This window comes from Mobula birostris, chromosome 5 (genome assembly GCF_030028105.1).
Source record: "Mobula birostris isolate sMobBir1 chromosome 5, sMobBir1.hap1, whole genome shotgun sequence".
NCBI classification, from domain to species: domain Eukaryota; kingdom Metazoa; phylum Chordata; class Chondrichthyes; order Myliobatiformes; family Myliobatidae; genus Mobula; species Mobula birostris.
The window spans coordinates 196,820,966-196,827,834 of NC_092374.1; positions in this window are offsets into that span (position 1 = coordinate 196,820,966).

A 6,869-nucleotide genomic window follows, 5' to 3' on the forward strand; every position below is an offset into this window, starting at 1 on the left:
AGCTTATTTTTTTATTAGCAGAAGATAATTTATTCGTAATAAGATCATTTACAAGGACAAACCGCTCCATTCCTTTCCATTCCGTACAGACATGGTCAATGCTGCCCATACTGTTCTGGAACTGCTGTCATTCATGTGACACTTTGCGGTTTTATATTAAATACTACAACCATTGAGGGGCTTCCACCCCCACCCGACCCCTCCCTCTCCAGTAGGAGAAGAACCCGACAACGTGGTCCTTCCCCACCGAGCCCTCGCGATGGCTGCACCGAGCTTCAGTGCGACCCTCGGCACGTACTCCTGTGGCCTGCAATGTGCCAGTTGTCAGAATTCTTCCATGGAAATATCGATATTCTGGGATACCAACAAGTTTCGGGATGACCAAAGAGCGTCTTCCGCCGAGTTGGTGATCTGTCAGCAACACTTGATGTTTGTCTCCGTGTGCGTCCCCGGGAACAGCCGCAGATCAGAGAGTCCTCTGTCAAACAGCGACACAGACCCTTTCATATTCCGCCAGACCCTTTACGCAAACCCACAGTGTGTAAGGAGATGGATGACAGTCTTTTCCCCGCTACAGCCGTCCCGCGGGCAGCGGGTTGTCATGATAATGTTCTGGGCAGGCAGAAATGATCTGACCCTCTCAACCTCTTGGTGCTTGTTGGTTAAGCCTATTGGTGAGGCCTGCGGTGAGGCCAAAAAGTTTGAACAGTCTGCTCGGGAAACCACCCCACCGTGTCCATTGAGTTCTCCTCCTGCAGTGTCTGTAGAAAGTTCCGTGCTGACCACCGCCGAATGGTCTTGTGGTCAAAGGTGTTGGTGTGGACTAACTTTTCCTTTTTTTAAAATATATTTTTTATTGAAGTTCATCATCAAACAAACATTTCCATCAGATGTATTTCAGATACTGTACATATACATCATATAATCATATTGTCACAAATCTCGACATAATATTTATCTAAGGTATACCCTTATAGAAAGGAGAGGAAAGAAAGAACAATCGAAAGAAAAAAACTATGTACAAAGTAGGGAGTGATTTTTTTTTGACAACATAGTCATTGACTTGTGAGAATAAAATCAGGCCTACGAGGTGTTATGTAGTGAAACCATTTTTCCCAGTATGAATCAAATTGTTCCAACTTATGATTAACAGTTGCTGTTATCTTCTCCATTTTGTAAATATCCATTGTAATTTCCATCCATACATTTAAAGTTGGGCACTCCTGTGATAACCATTTCCTGGTACGGGTCCTTTTACCAGCCACCAGCATTATATTCATTAAATCTTTGTCTCTTTTCAACTATTCTTGAGGTATATACCCAAAATATATGGTCTTACTCTCTAAGGGTATTTCACATTTAAAGATGTCTTATAGGGCATTATGTATCCCACTCCAATAGTTTTTGATACCGGGGCATTCCCAGAAAATATAATAATGGTTTGCATTTTGATTTCCACTATTTCATAGAAACATAGAAACATGGAAAATAGGTGCAGGAGTAGGCCATTCGGCCCTTCGAGCCTGCACCGCCATTCAGTACGATCATGGCTGATCATCCAACTCAGAACCCGGTACCTGCCTTCTCTCCATACCCCCTGGTCCCTTTAGCCACAAGGGTCATATCTAACGTCCTCTTAAATATAGCCAATGCACTGGTCTCAACTCTTTCCTGTGGCAGAGAATTCCACAGATTCACCATTCTCTGTGTGAAGACGTTTTTCCTCATCTCGATCCTAAAAGGCTTCCCCTTTAGCCTCAAACTGTGACCCCTCGTTCTGGACTTCCCCAAAATCGGGAACAATCTTCCTACATCTAGCCTGTCCAATCCCTTTAGAATTTTATACGTTTCAATAAGATCCCCCCTCAATCTTCTAAATTCCAAAGAGTATAAGCCTAGTCGATCTAGTCTTTCTTCGTATGAAAGTCCTGCCATCCCAGGAATCAATCTGGTGAACCTTCTTTGTACTCCCTCTATGGCAAGAATGTCTTTCCTCAGATTAGGGGACCAAAACTGCACACAATACTCCAGGTGTGGTCTCACCAAGGCCTTGTACAACTGCAGTAGTACCTCCCTGCTCCTGTACTCGAATCCTCTTGCTATGAATGCCAGCATACCATTCGCCTTTTTCACCGCCTGTTGTACCTGCATGCCCACTTTCAATGACTGGTGTACAATGACACCCAGGTCTCGTTGCATCCCCCCTTTTCCTAATCAGCCACCATTCAGATATTAGTCTATTTTCCTGTTCTTGCCAACAAAGTCGATATCCTCACATTTATCCACATTAAATTGCATCTACCATGAATTTGCCCATTCACCTAAGTCACCTCTTAGCATCCTGCTCATCCAAGTCCAAGTCACCTCTTAGCATCCTGCTCATAGCTAACACTGCCGCCCAGCTTCATGTCATCCGCAAACTTGCAGATGCTGCATTTAATTCCCCTCGCCTAAGTCATTTATATATATTGTAAACAACTGGGGTCCCAGTACTGAGCCTTGCAGTACCCCACTGTTCACTGCCTGCTATTCTGAAAAGGTCCCGTTTATTTCCACTCTTTGCTTCCTGTCTGCCAACCAGTTCTCCATCCGCATCAATACCATACCCCCAATACCGCGTGCTTTAAGTTTGCACACTAATCTCCTGTTTGGGACCTTGTCAAAAGTCTTTTGAAAATCCAAATATACCACATCCACTGGTTCTCCCCTATTTCTATTTCTCCAGCAAACAGGGAGGTTACTATCATAATGGGATTTCTGAGAGGGTGTAAGAAAATATCTTATCAAGTTTTTCCACCTGAACTCCCTCCATTTCTGTGAACTGGTACACTTCCATTGATTCCTCCATATTATTGTCCATTCTTCCTCAGGTATATTATCCCTCCTTCCTTCTCCCATTTTGTTATAATGTATGAAGTCGAATGTGTTTTAAGATTTGAAACACCCGTATATACACTTGAAATGATTCTACTACCGTTGCCTGAATTATATGTACTTGCCTTGCTTACATTTTTAACCATCTTATTAACATACTGTCGCATCTGTAAATACCGGTAAAAGTTTTCTTTTTCTAATAAGTGTTTCTCTTTGAGCATTTCAAAACTGAACAGTGTTCCTTCTTTCATTATATTGCAAATAGCTGTTATTCCTTTAGGGGTCCAATCCTTAAATCTAGCATCCAGTTTATTTGGCATAAAATCCGAGTCATAAGCACACCATTTAAGAATTGCAATGTCTCTCTCTAGTTTATATCCTTTTATGATAGTTTTCCATATTTAAAGAGTCAATTTCATCCACGGTTTATCAATAGTATTTATGTAACTTTGTAGGTTGATATCAGCCAAAATTGCCTGTATGGGGATGGAAAGTATCCTCTCTTCAATGTTTTTCCATTGAGCGCCATATGATGGGTTGCACCAGCATATCACAGCTCTCAACTGTGCTGCTAAATAGTAATCTCTAAGAGAAGATAGGCCTCATTCTACCTTTTCCTTGGCTAATTGCAAAGTTTTGAGACAATCCCTAGGCCTTTTACCTTGCCATATATATCTTCAAAGCATCTTGTTCCATTCATTGAATTGATTTTGGTTAATCTCTATTGGTAGGGTTTGAAATTGATATAGTAGTCTGGGCAGTATATTCATTTTAATAGATTCAATCCTTGAACTGAGACTAAGAAAAAGAATTAGTTTCCATCTTGTTATATCTTCCTTAATTTATATAATTAATAATTTATATATATATATACATAATGATGCCCAAATATTTGACAGACTCTATCTGCCATGCCAATGGATATCTACTTTCAATTTCTCGTGGTGGGCTATAGTTATATGAAAGTAGCTGGGTTTTATCTATGTTAATCTTTTATCCTGATAATTGGCCACATTGTTCAGAGGATTGCATCAATTTAGGTCAAGAGTATGTTGGTTGCCCTAGATAGATCAAAATGTCATCCGTGTAACAGGCCAATTTATGCTCTGTCCCTTTAATAGTAATTCCCCCGATATCTTCGAAGAGTAGTGGCGACCATGCACAACCCTGTCTTGTGCCCCTTTCTAGGGTAAAACTATTACATAAATATCCATTGATTTTAATCCTAGCAGTAGGATTGTCGTGTAGTGCCTGCATAGTTTTAATAATTGTGTCATGTAAACCAAATCTATGTAAAACTCTGTAAAGAAAATTCCATTTAACCGAATCAAATGCCTTTTCAGCGTCCACGCTTATCTCTATTGCTTCAGTTTCATTTTTTTAATATGATCCATAATGTGAAGTGTCCTTCATATATTGTCTTGTGTTTGGCGTTGTTGTATACAATCTGTCTGATCATTATGTATCAGTGCGGGTAGAAACTCTTCTAATCGTTTGGCCACGATGGAGGTAAATATTCTATAATCCACATTAAGAACAGATATTGGTCTAAATGACCCACATTCCATTTTATCCTTGCCTTCTTTCGGTATAGCTGAGATTATCGCCTCATTCCAGCTGGGTGGCATTTGCGCCTTTCTTATGGCCCTGTTCAGTGTGGGGAGTAAAACAGGAATTAACTCATTTCTAAATTCCTAATACCACTCTGCCATATATCCATCTGATCCTGGTGACTTGCTCAATTTAAGCCTACTAATTGCAGTTTTTAGTTCAGCTTCACTTATGTCAGCAGTCATCGTTCTATTTCGTTCTTCGCTTAAAGTGGGTAACACTAAAGAATTCAGGAAGGTGTCAATTTGGGCTATGCTTCCCCCTGGAACTTTGGAATATAAAGTTTTGTAAAACATTTCAAAAGCTTCTTGAATTTCACTTAGCTTATTTTTTATCACTTTTGTTCTTGGATCCCTAATTCTATAAATTGTATTTTCTGCTATCTTTTTTTCAGTTTCCACGCCAGTATTGTCATTGATTTAGATCCACTTTCATAGTGACTCTGATTCAGAAACATTAATTTTTTTCTAATTTCTTGTGTAGCCAAACTATTAATTTAATTCTTATTTTTTAAAATTTCCTCTAATGTATCCTGTGCCAAACTCAATTTGTGTTTTTTTTCTAGTTCCTTCAGCTGATTTTGTAATTCCTCTAATGTTTTCTTCCCTTTTTTTCTTATATGAAGATATCGCTATAATTTCCCCTCTTAATACAGCCTTCAGAGTATGCCATAGAATGGGAGGTGGAACCTCTCCATTAACATTCAATTCTAAGTAAAGACCAATTTCTTTTTAATTTGTTCCTTAAAATAGGGATTATTGAGTAGACTCGCATTTAGTTTCCAAATAGTATTCTTTGGTTGTAGGTCAAAATCAACAGATAAATATATAGGTGCATGGTGTCTTACATCTATGGTCCCAATTCCACTGGTGATTATTTTGTCTTTATCTTTTCCAAACGTTATGAAATAGTCTATTCTTGTATATACGGAATGAGGGGCAGAATAATGAGTGTAATCCCTTCTGTCCTGGAAAAGGTCCCTCCATATATCAATTAGACCAACATCCTCAAAACGAGTGTTAATTTTCTTATGTAAGGACTTTGTCCCATAAGCTTTTCTATCGGAAGAGTCTAACTTTGGTTGTAATTGTAAATTTAAGTCTCCCCCACATATCAAGAGACCTTCTGTTTCCTTTACCATAATATTAGTAATTTTCTGGAATAGACTAATATCACTTCCTGGGGGTGAGTATATATTCAATAAAGTAACGGGATTTCCGTCTATGTGAAAAAGGAGGGAGGAGAAGATAGCGGCCGTTCCGATTGAATATCGTATGTGTAACTAGAGGGGCTGTACATCAATCCGGATTTGATGGAGACAGCCGTGAGAAGCGCGGAGGAACACCTGGAGTAACTTCTGAAATGCCTGCTCCGCTGCCGCTGCTACTGTGCGATCGAGAATTTCCGAAGACGAAGGCCCCAAATCCTCGGCTTTGCCTATTGCCTGTTGCCGGGGCCGGGGTCGGAACGCTCGGCAGAGATGGTGCTCGGTGTCGGAGAGGTGGTCGGAGGCTCGGAGTTTTCGGACGGACTCGTCGGACTGTGGTCGGATGCTTTCAGTATGCTGCATCGGCAAGTTGGCGGCGCTGGAGGTTTACCGTCTGTGTGACATGATGGGACTTCCGAGAGACTTTGAGACTATTACCGTGCCATGGTCTGTTCTTATCAAATTACGGTTGCACTGTTGTAACTATATGTTATAATTATGTGGTTTTTGTTAGTTTTTAAGTCGGTTTGTCATGTGTTTCTGTGATATCATTCTGGAAAAACATTGTATCATTTTTAATGCATGCATTACTAAATGACAATAAAAGGGGACTGCGTGTCATCATAATCTAATTTACACCACACGCTGCATCCGCAAAGCAAACAGCATTATGAAGGATCCCACGCACTCCTCATATAAACTCTTCTCCCTCCTGCCATCTGGAAAAAGGCACCAAAGCATTCAGGCTGTCACGACCAGACTATGTAACAGTTTCTTCCCCCAAGCCATCAGACTCCTCAATACCCAGAGCCTGGACTGACACCAACCTACTGCCCTCTACTGTGCCTATTGTCTTGTTTAATATTTATTATTATTTATCGTAGTGCCTGCACTGTTTTGTGGACTTTATGTAGTCCTGGATAGTTCTGTAGTCTAGTGTAGTTTTTGAGTTTTTTTTTCTTACGTAGTTCAGTAGATTTTGTATTGTTTCATGTAGCACCATGGTCCTGGAAAACGTTGTCTCATTTTTACTATATTCTGTACCAGCAGTTATGGTTGAAATGACGATGAAAAGTGACTTGACTTGACTTGACTTTATTCCCCCTTACCAGAATCTATCTGCCCTCCTTATCTCCTATTTCGAATACTTTTTTTTCAAAATTTAGCTTGCTTGAGA